Raw genomic sequence first — 17,320 nt, forward strand, 5'->3', positions numbered from 1 at the left:
ACCTAAATCCTCTCCCTGTGTCCTAGACAGATGGATATTCAGTTAGTAGTTGGCTGGGCAGCAGTTTCTTAAATAGAATGATAAACAAGATGTGAACATTTTAGCTACAAGCAAATAGGCAAATCTGAACAAGGTACTGATGGCCAGCCACTGAAGTTATTTTGAAGGAATTTTTTAAACAATAAAATACTGATACCACAAAAATAAAGCAAAAAGCTAACTACTGGCTAAGAAAAAATTAACTTTTGACAGCAACAACATTCCAACCACACAGGCTTTTTCCCAATGTCATACCTTATAACTACCTCTCTTGGGAATTCTCATCATGTATCCCAAAAGGAATAAATACCTCAGAGTGTCCTAAAGCAAAAAGTAGCACACATGAGCTCCTCACACTCCCAGGAGGCCAGCACAGCGTGCACTGAGTCTGCAACAAATTCTGCTCACTGAGGGTCTGCAAACAAAGGTTCAATTGATGAATTGAACTGATTTTAAAGGGAGGTTTTCTAAGCACTGAAGCACAACAAAGAACAAGCAACAACAATTCTTAAAAAAATCTGCAAGTTTTATTTAGCATATATGCGACTGATTTCCACCCTGTGGCTTCTCACTTGGATTCGTCTGTAGGTTCAGGAAGATGACAATGCACACTCTGCCTTCCCTGAGCCCCCCACAGCAGCTGAGCGCTGCTCCATGTGCTCAGATCATCAGGAGCTGGATTACACGTGCCCGAATGGACTGGAACTGCTCTGCTGCAGATTCAGGAGACAATGGCAGAGAGGGGCTGGCCGAGGCGTTGTCCCAATTCCATTTCTGTGTGACGAGAAGCGGTTTGTTCCCAACAGCTGCAACAATCCCCAGCTCGCTTCCGTGGTGAGTACCGATGGCACACAAATGGCAGCCTGAGGAAATCGTGTTCTGGGCTCTAAGTGGTCGGGACAGGGTCTGATTTTTTGTTTTGTACTTGTATGATGATTAGTACGACAGGGCTCTGATGGATGACATGGCAACACAGAATTAAAAACTCCTCGACAGGCTTACATCGACTTCTAGGAAAAGACAAAAGCTTAGGACCCTTCTGAAATCTACTTTTAATCCGAAGCACGGGGATTGTCAGCATGCTGCACCTTCCAGCTTTTCAAAGCAGCTTACCTCTGAAGACCAGGAAACATTGATTTCTACAAAAACAATGGGCAAACCCCAGGCTAACCTCAGCACTACTGTTTAATAGGGGACCTGCCAGCGTGCCAGTCCAGCTTCAAGTGTGCTTTACTTCAGTCTAACATCCCCACAAAATTCTTCTCACATCTTCCAAACCTAAAATCTTATTTTCCCCTAAAGCTTCTCATCATTAGCAATTTCCAAGTAACATGGTATTTTTACAACATTCAAAAATGTCATGCTGGACTGTGCTAGGGAGTAATCTGCAAATATAAGCTTAGCAAAGTTTGAATTGACTTGTCCAGAGAAAAAACCTACAAGTGAACACCTACACCTGCCTACAAAGAGCTAACAAGCCCCTGGCAGCTGCCAGCATCAAAGCACAGCGGATGTTTTTAATACAGGGTAAGGATAACAATATCACCTTCTGTTCTCTCCAGCTTCTTTTCCCTACAGTCATATTTTGCTTCTTATGATTTTTTTAGTCTCTGCATCTTCTTGGACAGCACCGAGCCCGACGACAAGGATACGAGAGTCTTTCCCTGCCGGACGGAGAGAACCAGGAAAACAGTTAAAATAAGAACAGGGCAGTTTGAAATTCATACTTGCAACGAGAAGCAGCACCTAACCAACAGAACAAAAGTAAACAAAGCATGATACCTCCCTGGGGACAGAAGACTTACAAACTCTCCAGGATTTACAATTCCAGCAACCAACCCCTTCAGGACAGCAGCCAAGTGTCCCATGGGGTGGTGCTGCACCAAAGAACCATCTGAGAGGTTCCAAAGAGTGAAATGCACAATATTTTGCAAAGACAAAAATCTTGCAAAATAACAAAAATACAATAGATGTAAACTACAGGGCAAGAGTACAAGTGTTACCTTTGGGAGCTGGAACCATCCAGGTGAGCACCTGATAACTGGATCCTCACCAGAGTTTGAACCCTTCAGGACACAGAAGGGTTTTCCCCAGAAATTTCACAGACTGAGTTTTGATAGAAGCACGCTCGCTGGATCCTCAGAAACGTCGCCCATTCTCTAGGTGTCTGGAGAGAACTGCAAATGGCTCTCACGTAGTTTGAGCTAGTTCTGTAAGGTCTCAGGGGGAATTTCACCAGATGCTACCAAATTGGGCAACTCCCAGTGGGACAGAAGGAACCCAAAGCTTGGGTAAGCAGAGCTGCAGCAAATACTGAGGAAACAAACGTAACAGCGTAAAAAATAATAAACCATCCTTTTTTTTCTCTTGCTTTTGTTTTTTTCTTATTCAGATCAGCATAGCAATTAAAGAGAAGGCGAAAAACTCACCATTACTGAACATTTCATCACCTGTAAGCTGAGCATCCTTAGCACAGAGGACTCCAAAGTTAAAATTCACCGATCCCTGGGAAATAAAACCAAATATCGTATGGTAAACAATCAAATAGCAGACATAAAAATTTGTTTCCTCTAAGGACTTTCAGGTACGTATGTATCTTTGCATTACACATTAGAACATACACTTTATACCATCACTAATACATAATAATTTACCTTTAAATTTTGATAGTATAGCATGAATTTTTAACTTAAACTGGTGATCTATTATTATTCAGTTGGTGCCTAAAGTTATTTCTGCTGTCACGTTCAAAAAAACATGAATTTTTTTTACTGGAATGAGCAATTGATTTCAAAGTCATCACAAGCCCACCAAAACACAAAGCTGGGTTCACTGGACGGCTCTGTGAGCTAGAAGTAGTTAGGCTTCTACTTCCCTCTTGTTCTTCCAGAACCAATAAATCCTGTCAACAAAACCAGGATCTTTAGCCCACTGCTGTGAAAGATTCTACAAGGATGATGGTTTGATTTGTGTTTAGAAGTTTTGATTTGAAATGGCCAGACCAATGGATAAAGACAGTTTAAGTAGTATTACATTACTATTATTATTATTTCTATTATTATTTTTACTAGTACTACTACTATTATTATCACCTGCTACTGGAAGAAACAAACCAGTAGTACCTATACTTAATTACTTTTATTTCCAGAAAATAATAAAGAAAAAGAACCAAACCAAAAAAAGTCACTTCCTACCTTTTATATCAAGGGATGAAAAATTTCTCTTGGGCTCTTCTCCAATTTATCAAGACTCATAGCACTGAAAGGCAAACAAAACAGTGCTTTATAGAAGGTCAAGTGCACGTTTCAAGGCTGAACCACCAACTGATTGCAGTGACAGCAGCTACAACATGAATCGTTCCCAGAGCCTCTGTTCAATGGAATGTTCTGTGGAACTGCCATTTCTTTCCCAAAATACTAACTTCCAACACTTCCTAAACGTATTTTGTATTTTAAAACCACAGAAGTTAGTGAGACTCTGTGCGGAGGTCAGCTTTAAATTTATTTCCTTCCAAAGCACAGAGCTCTGTTCCATCACCCTTCCCTTTGGCTCTACACTGAATCATGGTGAGCATTTGAGGACTGCTCAATAATCAATTCTATTTCTCTCTTTTTCTAGTTCTCTCTATTCCTAAATCATTCAAGACAAGTCAAATGAAAAATGACAAGTTCAGCATCACAGTCACACTTTTTCCCTTTGTCTGCTCAAGAACAGGCTCTAAATCCACTTATTGCTGCCTTCAACGATTCAGACTTGCAAAACCATTCTTACATGTTTTACAGGTTTATCATAAAACCCACAGAACGCAAGCTCTGAATTACAGGAAAAGGTACACAGGCAAATATCTAAAGGGATCACTTATTTGTAAATACATACCTTGATAGAGAGCGCACTGAGAACCTTTCTGTGGGACTCTAAGGGACGCATGCTTTCTGAGCACCCTGTAAACAAGAAAAGCTACGATATATTACAGGACATCCCCACTTTTTCTACATATTCAAAAAGGATTTTTAAAAAAAACAGTTCAGTTACAAAAGAAGGAAGAAAACCAAGCTAATTTTACTTAGCTGGGTTTACTGCCGATTTAGAGAAAAATGCCGGGCCGCGTCGGCCGTTGCGTCACACGCCGCGCCGGCAGCAGGGCCTGCCGGGAGTTGGAGTCTCGGGCTCACAGCCACGGCTCCGTCCCCCGCCACCGGGAGCTGCAGTCCCTCCCGGGCATCAAACGGGTCCTTCGCCCCAGGGCGAGGAAGGACCTGAGGGAGCACCGCTCCTCCCGGATGCCCTCTCTTTTTCTCTCCAACTCTTTTTCTTTTTTTAACTCTGTTTTTCACCCCTTTCCCTTCCCTTCCCTTCTGCTCTCCTGCTTTCTTTCCTTTCCTTTTTTTTTTTTTTTTTCCTTTTTTTCCCCTTTCCCTTTCTTTTTCTTGTATTTCTAATCTTGGTTTGCCTTTCTAGCTTTAAAATAAAAAGCAGCAGTAGTAACTTTCAGGCTACCTGGGAGTAAAAAAACCCCCAAAACTATAACGATTGAAAGAAAACTATTTATTCCCTGGGAGCCTGAAATTTTCTACTGCTGCAAATGACACAGAGCTTTTTATTCCTTCTTATATATAGTTGATATTTCATACTCACTTTATACACCGCCCGCTGCCGTCTGCACCGGCGCTCTGCGGGCAGAGCGCTGCGGCGTCGTTCGGTTCTGTTTAAATAAACTCGGCTAAATTAGGCTTGGTTCGGCTTAGGTCTAAAATCGTTTTTCGGTTCGGCTTAGGTCTAAATTCGGCTTTTCCGGCTCTTCGGCTGAACTCGGCCCGGTTGGGCTAAAGTCGGTCATATTCGGCTCTTTGTCTAAATGCGGCCAATGTCGGCTACAGTCGGCTATCGGTTACACTCGGCTATCATCGGCTCTTCGTCTCAAGTCGGCTGTGTTCGGATGCACTCGGCTCTTCGGTTAAAATCGGCTGTTGTCGGCCACATCGGCTCTTCGGCTCAAGTCGGCTGTTTTCGGCCACACTCGGCTCTTCGTCTCAACTCGGCTGTTTTCGCCCACACTCGGCTCTTCGGCTCTTCGGAATTATTCGGCCCGGCTCGGCTCCCTCAGGGCGGGAAGGCGGCCGTCAGAGGACCCCGGCACAGCGAGGCGTTTACCCAGATGCCTGTCACAAACCCGCCGAAATACGCCCGCCCGCGGCGCCGCTGAGACCACAGCATGTGTCGGGTACACTTGAAACGCCACAGAAAATACCACCGGGGCCGCGCCGGGGTCGGTATTCCATGCAGGCAGTCCACTGACACCCACCCCGGTCCTCCACTTCCCCGCCCTTTTCGCCGCCCTGTTGAGAAGGTCAATTAAAAGTCCGCGACATCCGCGACGCGCCACTCCCAAGATGGCGGCCTCTCGGTGCAGGGCTGCAGTACCGCGCTCTGCCCACAAGGCGGCAGCACTGCCGCCCGCCCCAGCCGGGGGCGCAGCGCGCCTCGGGGCTGCGGGCAGCGAAGGCGGCAAAAAAGAACAGGGGCGATCCCCGCCGAAAACTGCTCTGAAATAAATGCCCCAAAACAACCGGGAAGAGGGAAAAAAAACTTCTGCCTCTAATCTAATAGGATAAAACAAAACAAAACCCCAACAATGTCTTTAAACAAAAAAAATTAAATATTTTAAAAATATTTTTTTCATATTAATATTCACATTTCTATTTAATAATGTATATTGATGTACACTGTCCATTTATACATTTGTTTTTATGAATACATTTCTATTCCATATTGCATATATCCCTAAAACTTAAATTTATTTTTATATTTTTATACATATTTTTACATAGTAAGTATATATTTCTGTTAGGATTTTTACTTCTGTAACACTCACAGTACTCAAAATAAAACCCCTGCCTCTACCCCATACATGGCAAATAAAACCCTCTTTCATTTCAACTGTATTTAAATTTTTTAAAAAAATATTTCTCAAATTTATATTTAAAATGTTTACTGATGTATGATCGATTTTGTATTCATATTTAGCGATTTTTTATAAATTTATATTCTATGTTACATGTGTTCCTATTACTTATATTTTTATATACTTTTATTCATATCTTTATATATTTATTATATCTTTCTGTGTTAGGATTTTTACATCTGTAACATTTACATCATTTAAAATAAAGCCCCTGCCTCTACCCACATTAAAGCCAAAAAGAACCTCAGTCTTCTCAACTGTATTTAAATATTTTTTAAAATTCTATTTTCCAGGTTCATATTCACTTTTACATTTAAAATGTATACTAATGTATACTCTTATTCGTATTCTCCATTACATCTCTTCCTATTATTTATATTTACTTATATTTTGTGTTTATATATATATTTATATCTTGATTTTATATCTCAACATTTAGAAATATATAACAATAATATCTACATTCATATTATTTAAAATAAAAACCCTGCCTCTAACCCAATAATAAAAAAGACCCCAACCCTTTCTTTTAAAAAATATTTAAATAGGTTTTATCCTTATGTCTGATTTTTATATTCGTATTTCTATTTATAATAATGTATATTAATGTCTATTGCTTACTTATACATTTATCTTTACCAATGTCAAGTTATAAATAAATTTACATTCTATACTACATCTGATGCGAGTAGTTATTTATATATTTTTATACATATTTTTATACATTGATTAAATATTTCTGCGTCAAGATTTTTACTTCTCTAACACTTATAATATTCAAAATAAAACCCCTGCCTCTACTTAAATAAAAGCCAAAACATTCCCTTTCTTTTAAACTATATTTACATATTTTTATATTTATATTCCCGTATAATGTTATTTATATTCTGTACTACAACTCTTCATATTACTTACATATATTTATATATAAATTTATATTCATGCTTTAGCAATTTCTCTTTATATATTTATTATATATTTCTATCTTAAGATCCACATTTCTATATTACTTATATTATTTAAAATAAAACTCCTGCCTCTAACCAAATAAAAACCAAGGACACCCCTTTATTTGAACCAGATTTAAAATGCAGGAAGTAAATTTATTTTTCAAAATTATAATGATATTCATATGGATGTTTTTACTTATTTTCATATTCATAGATATTATATATATTAGAGAGAATACCTTCTAATAGAATAATAGATATTTTCTGTATTGTATATTTCTTTTACTCATATTTATTTAAATTAAATATTTATAGAGCTTTGTATTTGTATATGTATTTGTATATCTGAATTGATATTTTATTTCTGTCATTTATTTAAAAACCCCAGCCTATAACCTAATAACACCCCCCAATTTATTGTAACTCTATTTAAATATTTTTATATTTACAATCTATATTTATTTATCTCTGTGTATATATATATATATATAAAATAGACTATCATTTATCTATATGATAATATGTTACAATTATATACCATGTATTACAGTTTTATGTATGTATCTATTATCTATATTCATGTTTACCACTCTAATGTTATATTTATTTTTAAATGTATATTTATTTCTATTTTCATCTCTATATTAAACCATAGAAGTTCACTAACCCGACGCACCGGAGCCACAACGATACCGTACCTTTGTCAGCGCCGGCACGCAGCACACGCCCGTCCCGTCGCAGCACATCAAACCAAACCTGTTTCTATCACTAACGGAACAAACATCCCACAACGTCACTGAACCCTAATAAAAACTCAAATAAACCTAACTGTAAATCAATTTTAAATCCCACTATAAAGTAGCCCAAAACCTCCGCACATTCTCATCATAAACTTCCTCCTAAACCAATATCTCAAAAACCCCAAAAAACTCAAAAACAACTCGAAAATGACACAACTGCTAATAAAAACAAACACCCATTAACAATTAAATCAAACCAACTCACAAGACTCAAAACTGCACAACTGACCCTGAACATTACTAAAAAAAGTCCCCAAAGCTCTACCTTTATGTTAATGCACAAATAATAACCTATCATCTATAAAAGTTATTTGAAAAAATTTAAAAAAATAATTAAAACCATGAAAATAAAAAACCTAAACTATTGAAATACTAAAAAATATCACTACCCAAATTAAAAAACGTATTGCCTATAAAAACCCACCATATAAACGCCCCTGTCCCAAAAAGTAAAAAAAAACTATCGAACCAGAAAGAAATCAGAACTTAGGAACACTAAAACCATAGTGTTCAAGAAGTCACACCACATCCCTTATCATACCCCAACTACAAACAACAGAAAACAATACAAGGAATTCTTAAAAAACACCTTAAGACCACTACATTGAAAAACATTTCAAAAATGAAAAACTGCATCTAACAAAAGCCATCTAATAAATTCACACCCAAAACTCCAGCAGCCCAGCTGGCCCTACCAAAGCTCTATGTTTATACATACAACAAACAAAACCAAAATCCCGGTAATACCCATCAGAAATCTATGAAAGAATCCTATTGAAATTAATCCTGCCTCAAATACAAACCAACCCATCCAGAAAGTCAGCTTCACTCAGAAAACAATTTACACAGAGTTAATAATACCAAGAAATAAAACAACACATCATATATCACCAATGAATATAATAGTGAAGGAGAAAAAAAAAAAAACACTACATTTTTTTCTTTTTGTTTTTTAAGCTAACTTCTTTTATTAGCTAGAACAAAAGCTTTTGCTAGGACTGTAACAACAACAACAACTTCTTTTTCTTCTTCTCCTTTTAAAATGTCCCTTCTCACTCCCAAATTCCTTTCAACTCCTGAGTTTACATCCAAGCAAAAAGCAAAATTCGTGCACTCGTGCGTTCGCTGCTCCTGTCAGGTTCTCTGTTTCCCTCCACATCTTCTTACACTTTCAGTCCTCACGCTGTCCCGCCGTGATGAGTCTGACAGAAGAATTGGCACAAGTTAACAGAGCATTTCCCTCCCTCCCTGCCTCTGCTTTCCTCAGCGCATTTCAATCCATCCCAGGCCTGCAACGATGCACGCTCACCCCAAAGCTCACAGCAAGCACGCAGCAGCTCAGGCTCACTCGGCTCCGGGGCTCGGTGCCTTGGATAGCCGAGGAAACTTCTGATGAGCCTCCGTTCCAATAAACTGGAATGCAAACTCACCCCCATCTCAGAGCCTCAGTGACCTCGCCCAGCCCCTTCATGACTTGCAGGCACAAGGATGCAAAGCAGCTTTTTGTCTTTTCTCTTGAGTGCCAACGGGTCAAATATGTCGGCTTTGACATCACTGATTACCCTCTCTTTGAAGTCTCCCAAGGACACTTTTAAAGAAAAGACAGAAGACTGCTGGTACATCCATGTGGGATCAGGAGGAAAGCAGCAAGGATCCGAGGCCAGCGGCGCAGCCGGGCAGTGCCACGTCCCTGCCACCCTGTGACAAGGCACACGGCTGCAGAGCCCCAGAGCCTGCAGGCCCTGCAGCTGCCACACGGATGGACCTGGTTCCCTCCCCGGGTGCCCAGGGGGAAACCTGAGGGCAGGCGTCCTCCCCGAGGGTGCACCCGGAGCCCCGGGCAGGGACGGAGTCGCCGGCTGCTCTCTGGGGACGAGACCCTCCCTGCAGGCGACACTGCCTTGTCCTCTCCCTCCCCGTGGGACAGGGACCTCCAGGGTCTATGAGCAGCCTCCTTCCGTCAGCGTCCAGGTGCTGTGTCACAGCCAGAGGGGTCGAGGCTTTCCAGAGCCATAGCATCCTTTAGGTTGCAAAAGCCTTCTAAGGCCATCGAGCCCAGCTGTTGCCCCAGCACTGCCAAGCCCCCACCCAAATCAGGTCCCTAAACACCACATCTTGCCATGCTTTAAATGTCTCCAGCAATGGGGACTGCCCTGGGCAGCCTGCTCCTACGCCTGACTACCCTTTCAGTGAACAAATTGGTCCTCAAAGCCAATCTAAGCCTTCCCTGCTGCAACTTGAGGCCATTTCCTTTTGTCACATCACCTCTTACCGGAGAGATCTCGGCACTTAAACCTTACCTGCCCCTTCCCTAGGAGGTCTCTGGCTTGCCTGGATGAGAGGAGAAACACTCCCACCACAGCAACGGCAGCTCAGCAGGTCCCACACCGAGGCAGGGGAGCAGCTGTCCTCACCAGAGCTCCCGTGTCAGCTCTCAGAGATCGGCTCTGCTCAGCGCTTCAGAATTGGCTGTTTGGAGGAGGGGGAAAAAACAGGTTAGCCAAGATTTTTATCCAGACTTATCTGATGTCTTTGCCTGCTTTGCCTCTTCCTGACTTCCTCCTGCTAAGAAAACAGCTGCCTTTGGACTTCTAGGGGGAACTGCCACATAATGCTTGAAAAGGAACTACAGAAAAGTGCCTCATTTTTAAAGACTCAGCCAAGAAGACAGATAACTGCAGCTTCTCCATCCCCACTGCCTGCAGAGCTGCCAGGCACCAGGCCAGCTCTGCTGCTGCTTCAAGTTGTTCCCAACTCTGCTGCAAGAACTGAAGGCTGCTTTGGCGTGCCATTGCTCCGCTTCTCCCAAAAAAGATCTTTCAGTGCTGTTCTCCCTCCACAGGAAGGGCCCTTCTGTCTCACACACTCGGTGACACGAGGTTGCGCGAAGCTGCAGCAGCCTCTGCTCCAGGTGGGAAGGGCTTTCTTCCTCCTCTGGCACTTGGCTGGCACAGGTTGCTCACAGATGCTGGGGCTGCCCCATCCCTGGAAGTGTTCGAAGGCCCATTGGCGCTCTGGGATCAGGCTCAGAGCAACCTGGTCCATGGAACCATGTCCCTGCCCACGGCAGCAGGCTTGGAACGAGGTGATCTTTAGAGCCCCTTCCAACCTGAATTATTCCATGATTCTATGAACTCAAAAAACTCGGGGAAGAAATCTGTAAAGGTCACTAAATACATAAAAGCATATCCCCCTCAGCATAATTTTGAATGAAAAGTATATCTACAAACAGGGAGAAATATTCTATGTATTTGCTCTTGCTACCTTTCAGGCAACAGAAGTTAGTGAGACTCTGTGCGGAGGTCAGCTTTAAATTTATTTCCTTCCAAAGCACAGAGCTCTGTTCCATCACCCTTCCCTTTGGCTCTACACTGAATCATGGTGAGCATTTGAGGACTGCTCAATAATCAATTCTATTTCTCTCTTTTTCTAGTTCTCTCTATTCCTAAATCATTCAAAACAAGTCAAATGAAAAATGACAAGTTCAGCATCAGAGTCACACTTTTTTCCCTTTGTCTGGTCAACAACAGGCTCTAAATCCACTTATTGCTGCCTTCAACGATTCAGACTTGCAAAACCATTCTTACATGTTTTACAGGTTTATCATACAACCCACAGAACGCAAGCTCTGAATTACAGGAAAAGGTACACAGGCAAATATCTAAAGGGATCACTTATTTGTAAATACATACCTTGATAGAGATCGCACTGAGAACCTTTCCGTGGGACTCTAAGGGAGACGTATTTTCTCAGTACCCTGTAAACAAGAAAAGCTACGATATATTTATTACAGGACATCCCCACTTTTTCTACATACTCAAATAGGATTTTTAATAAAAATAATTCAGTTACAAAAGAAGGAAGAAAACCAAGCTAATTTTACGCAGCTATAATTACTCCCGATTTAGAGAAAAAAAAAAAGTCACGGGTGCTCGCCGTGCTCGCCCGGGGCGGCTCCTGCAGCCCCCGGCCCGCGGCAGCAAAGCACCGCCTCGCCCCCCGCCCCCGGCACCGCTGAGTGAGGCCGACGAACCGGGCGGACGCTCCTTCCGCGCTGCTCAGCTCCACGCGGGCGCCCACACGGAGGCTTCGCCCGTCCGGCGTCGCCGTCCCGCGCGGGAGAGGCGCCGCCAGCTGCCCGCGCACAGCCCCGCGCGGCCGCCTGGCACGCCAGCCACTCATGTGCCGCGATAGCCGCTGCGTCACACGCCGCGCCGGCAGCACGGCCTGCCGGGAGTTGGAGTCTCGGGCTCACAGCCACGGCTCCGCCCCCCGCCACCGGGAGCTGCAGTCCCTCCCGGGCATCAAACGGGTCCTTCGCCCCAGGGCGGGGAAGGACCTGAGGCAGCACCGCTCCTCCCGGATGCCCTCTCTTTTTCCCTCCAACTCTTTTTACTTTTTTCACTCTGTTTTTTTTTTCACCACTTCCCTTCCCCCTTGCTCTCCTGCTTCCTTTCATTTCCTTTCCTTTCCTTCCCTTTGCCTTTCTTGTATTTCTGATCTTGGTTTACCTTTCCACCTTTAGAATAAAAAAGCAGCAGTAGAAACTTTCAGGCTACCCGGGAGTAAAAAAAAAACTCCAAAACGAAAATGCTTTAAAGAAAACTATTTATTCCCTGGGAGCCTGAAATTTTCTACTGCTGCACGTGACACAGAGCTTTTATTCCTTCTTATAGATAGTTAATATTTTATATATATTTATAGTTTATGTTGATGCATTATATTAATAGCTATATATAATATGCACCTTATTCAAAAAATATACGGGGATTATTTTTTAAATTATTTACCATATCTACTTCTACAACTTATTTTTCCTTATATTTCTGATTTTTATATAAATCTTTAATGTGTTTATGATATATTTCTATACTTATATTTCTACCTTTATATTATTTGTATTTGTAATTTTTACACTAAAACCCCTGCTTTGGCAAAGAAAAAACAAAACCATCCATTATTTTAAATTACCTAATTTTTTTTAATATTTATATTTATCATAATATACAACAAATGATAGATATAAATAGATAGATATATCACATCCGTATTTATATCTATTTTATATCCATTTCCTATAATATTTTTCATAAAATATATGCAGTATTACGTGTATTATATATTGTATCAATTTATGTTATTTTACATTTACAATTTATTATTAATTTTTTATAGATCTGCATATAGTTGCAATACATTTATATATTTGTATTTTTGTTTGGGTTGTATTTACATTTAGATTCTCTATTCATATATCTATAAACATACACAATACTCTATTAAAATTAGAGTAACTTATTGTAATGTCTAATGACTTATGTTACATGTTAAATTTTAAAAATTAACCGAATATATAAAAATAAAATTGGCTCATTCCCATTGCTACACATCTATTTCTTTTGTTTCAATATAGTTAGAGTCATAATTGCATATTTAAAATCCAATTCCTAAATGAAATGACAAAACAAACAGCATCAAATTCCCACCAATATCTTCCAAAAACATCAAGATAGCCAAACAAGTGTCAGCGAAAAAACAAAGAACACTCTTTACAATAACAATTCTCATCACGACAGAAAAATGGAACCAAAATAAAAGAAAATCCTATAGAAACACACACAGCAAATTACAAAAAGCACTAAAAAAAAGTCAAACCAATCTACTAAACTCAAGCCAGTGCCACTCACCCTGAACGACGTTACTAAAAAAAAATAAAAAACAACAAAATTCTACCTCTACACTAACTCAAAGAATAAACAATCCTCTGTAAAAATAACTTTAAAACCTGAACTAATTAACAAAATGGAAAAACATCTCAACCACTAAAAACTAAGAAATTAACTACCCAAATAAATAAATACTTTAAAAAACCACCATATAAATACCCATGTTCCCAAAATAAACACTGATAAACAATACTCAAATATATTAAAAGACAACAACAACAACAAAAAAAAAAAAAAAAAGAAACCAACAACAAGAATACCAAAAACCAGATAAACTTAAATCTGCAACAAAAAAATTATTCCCAACTGAATAAACCCATAGTGCCTCAAGCTATCAAAATAAAAATACCACCTAGAAACAAACACAAAGACTAAAGACAAACGTAACCATAAACAATGTCCCCCAAATTACCCGTAACCATAAAACATACACTACAATCAAACAAACCAAACAAATAAAAGCCCTGGAAGACGGTAAACACACATGCATTTATCGAGATTAAAAACCCGCGGCTATGAACGACACGACGCTCCCCCAAGCCCCCCAAAACAAACACTACACACTCACGCTAATAAAAGCCGCCGCAACAGAATTAAAATGCGAACCGCTGCTTCGACCCGTAAAAACCATTGCGCGCCCTTCTAAACATAATACCCCGGAAAAAAAAAAAAATCCGACTACAAAACCCAATCCAAAACAAACCTTTACCATCCCTACCGGCACCGAGAACCGTGCCGCTCGGGAAGAACACCGCATCCCTTAGCGTACGCCCGCTGCAAACCGAACCCAGCCACGCAATCAACGCCTCCAAAGCGCCTCCGAGCCGCGGCACCGCCGAGCTTTGAGCGGCCGAACCCCGCGCTCGCTGCCGGCCCCGGACGGAGCGCGGCTCCCGGCAGGGAAGCGGCTCCTGCGGCGGCTGCTCCGGCACGCGGGGCCGGCGCCGTCCCGGGGAGCCCCGCCCGCTGCCCCTGCCCGGCGGGGCCGGCACCGGGCCCGGGGCTCCCGGCGGCGCCCCGGCCCCGCGCCCGGAGCGGACGGAGCGGCCGGCACCGCCCGGGCCGGCGCAGCAGCGCCCGCGCCGCCTCCGCCGCCCTCGGCCGGCCCGGCCCGGCTCCCCTCGGCTCGCACCGGCGCGGCTCCGCCACCGCCGCCCTCGGCCGGCCCGGCCGCGCCAAAACCCCGTGCGCCCCGGGAGCTGCCCGGGCCGTGCCAGCAGCGCTCCCGAGCGGGAACGTTCCGGGCCGGGAACGTTCCGGGCCGGGCCGCGGGCACGAGGAGCGCCCTCCGATGCAGCGGCACAGCCCCATTGCAGCCCTGCAAACGCTGCCGGAGCTGCGGCTCCCCGCAACGCAACCCCGAAACTGACGCCGCAGGCGGGGCTCATCTCACTTCAACAAGGGCAAAGAAATGCGTTCTCCCCTAAAATTTCACCCCCTACGACAGGAGAAAAGAAGGGGTGCTCCTCAAATGAAAGCCTTCGACTGATGGGAAAGGGCGATTTCGACCTCCATTCAAACCCTTGAAAAGGAGGGACACCAGGGCTGCCCCCTCCATTTAAACCCTAGGGTGATGAAAATGGGATGGGCTGCCTTCAAATCAAACCCATAATACCACAAGAATACTTTTCCCATTCCCCTTAGAATAGAACGCAGGGATTCCCTGTCACCCCAGGGATACCCCTAACAGCCTGGAAAAGGCAGCTTTTCCTGCAATCAACACCCTTAAAACCACAAGTCAAGAGGGATCCCCTCAGTTCAAACGCAGACAATAAGAGAAGAGTAGCTGCTTCCTTCTCCGTAATTCCTTTTGTCCTCATAAGCTCCGCTTTTGTTCCTGGGGAACCGGGGAGGGACTGGCAGGATGAAATTGCAAAGGGGAAGGAGCAAATTCCCCGCTCCAAACCCACACGGGCTCACCTGTTCGGCTGCTGCTCCCCGGCACAAAGATTTGTCCCTCGGCGCCTCCTTTAAGCGATGCTCCGCGTACCCAAGCGCGGATCCAGGTGTCCCCCCGACCCTGTGGGAAGCTCTCGCAGCCCTTCCACGAGACAGCGCCGGCAGCGCCCCATGAACCCCTCCACTCAGCAGCTCCATGCAAAAGGGAGCTGAGGCAAAGCCTCCCCCTAAAACAGGCTCGCCCCGGCAGGAGCCGGCCCCTCATCATCCTCACAGCTCACACCTGGGCTGCTCCGAGCCCCCACCATCCTAACAGCTCATACCTGGGCTGCTCCGAGCCCCCCCATCATCCTCACACTCACACCTGGTGCTGATCCGAGCCCCCATCATCCTCACACTCACACCTGGTGCTGATCCGACCCCCATCTTCCTCACACTCACACCTGGGCTGCTCCGAGCCCCCATCATCCTCGCACTCACACCTGGGCTGCTCCAAACCCCCATCATATATTTTTCATATTTATATTCGCATGTATATTTAGAATTTATATTACTGTATAATAAAAATTATATTATATATTGCATCTCTTCATGTTACTTACATAGATTTCTATTTCTATTTCTATTCATAGTTTGGTATTATATCTTTATATCTCTATATATTTATTATATATTTCTGTATTTCGATTTACATTTCTATAGTACTTACATTATTTAAAAATAAAACCCCTGCCTCTAATGAAATAAAAAGCAAAGACACCCCTTTCTTTAAAACACATTAAAAATTTTAAAAATAATTTTGTCATAATCCTATTCACATCTATATTTGTAATTTTCATTTGTTATATTTATAGATATTATATATATTGGAGAGAATACCTTTTTATATAATAATAGATATATTCTTTTGACACAATATATTTCTTTTACTTATATTTATATATATTAAATATTTATTGATATCAACATATATATGATATATTTGGATTTCTAGTTTTATATTTTTTATTAAATCTCCAGCCTATACCCCAATAAAAGCCAAACAATCCCCAATGTATTTAAACTATATTTAAACATAAATCCTGTCACAGCTGCATTGCACAGCAGTGCCCCAAGCTAATCTGACACTTGTTCATCTCCTGGACCTGAATCTGAACCCGCTCACCTTGATCGCACCTGGCAGAACCATTTTCGTACCTTTTCTGGCATTTCTTGTTTTTTTTTGTCTTGAGTTTTTGTGGCCTGTATTGCCTCTCTTTCTTGCCTTGTTTCGTGGGGCTTTTACTACCTTTTTCCTTGATTTTTTTCTGGCATTTCTTGGGGTTTTTTCTTCGTTTCTTCTTGCCCATTTTGGTGTTTTTTCTGGTTTTTCCTTGCCCCCCTTGGGGTTTTTTTTCCTGTTTTTTTTTTTTTTTTTTTTTTTTCCCCTGGGTTTTTCTTTGGCATTTTGGTTTTTTTTTTTTTTTTTTTTTTTCTGGATTTTTCTTCCCCATCTTGTTTTTTTGTTCTGATTTTATTTCTTGCCCATCTTGGGGTTTTTCCCTGGTCTGTTTTCAGGGATTTTTCTTGCCCATCTTGGGTTCTTTTCTGTTTTTTTTTTTTTTTTTCTGGGTTTTTCTTAGGGTTTTTTTCCGTTTTTTTTTTTTTTTCCTGGGATTTTTCTCGCCCATCTTGGGGTTCTATTCTGCACTTTTTCTTGCCCATCTTGGGGTTTTCTTCTGCGTTTTTTTCTTGCCCATCTTGTTGTTGTTGTTGTTTGGGTTTTTTTGTTTGTTTGGTTTTGGTTTTTTTTTCCTGTTTTTTTTTTTCCTGTGGTATTTCTGGGATTTTTCTTGCCCATCTTGGGTTTTTTTTTTGGGGGGGGGCGGTTTTCTCGCCCATCTCGAGGTTTTTTTCTGTGGGTTTGTTTTTTGTTGTTTTTTCTTTTCTTTATCTTTTTTTTCC

General features: G+C 42.1%; 2 long non-coding RNA genes across 7 annotated transcripts; both read right to left on the minus strand.

Annotated features, from left to right (window-relative positions):
* Window positions 1-544: 544 nt before the first annotated feature.
* Window positions 545-4,883, minus strand: LOC132083413 (uncharacterized). 2 transcript variants are annotated; one of them, XR_009419935.1, is made up of 7 exons: window positions 4,675-4,883; window positions 3,916-3,980; window positions 3,234-3,297; window positions 2,469-2,544; window positions 2,043-2,352; window positions 1,586-1,703; window positions 545-991 (listed from the first exon to the last, which is right to left on the minus strand). It is a non-coding gene; the product is annotated as an uncharacterized LOC132083413 (long non-coding RNA). The 2 variants fall into 2 exon arrangements; XR_009419934.1 differs by lacking the exon at window positions 4,675-4,883 and having other exon boundaries at window positions 3,916-4,307.
* Window positions 4,884-8,768: 3,885 nt separating this feature from the next.
* On the minus strand, window positions 8,769-15,555 carry LOC132083411 (uncharacterized). Of its 5 annotated transcripts, none has more exons than XR_009419929.1 (4): window positions 15,398-15,555; window positions 11,444-11,508; window positions 10,052-10,220; window positions 8,769-8,953 (listed from the first exon to the last, which is right to left on the minus strand). It is a non-coding gene; the product is annotated as an uncharacterized LOC132083411 (long non-coding RNA). The 5 variants fall into 5 exon arrangements; XR_009419933.1 differs by lacking the exon at window positions 15,398-15,555 and adding an exon at window positions 14,610-14,654; XR_009419932.1 differs by lacking the exon at window positions 15,398-15,555 and adding an exon at window positions 14,187-14,294.
* Between the last annotated feature and the right edge of the window lie 1,765 nt (window positions 15,556-17,320).

This window comes from Ammospiza nelsoni, chromosome 23 (genome assembly GCF_027579445.1).
Source record: "Ammospiza nelsoni isolate bAmmNel1 chromosome 23, bAmmNel1.pri, whole genome shotgun sequence".
NCBI classification, from domain to species: domain Eukaryota; kingdom Metazoa; phylum Chordata; class Aves; order Passeriformes; family Passerellidae; genus Ammospiza; species Ammospiza nelsoni.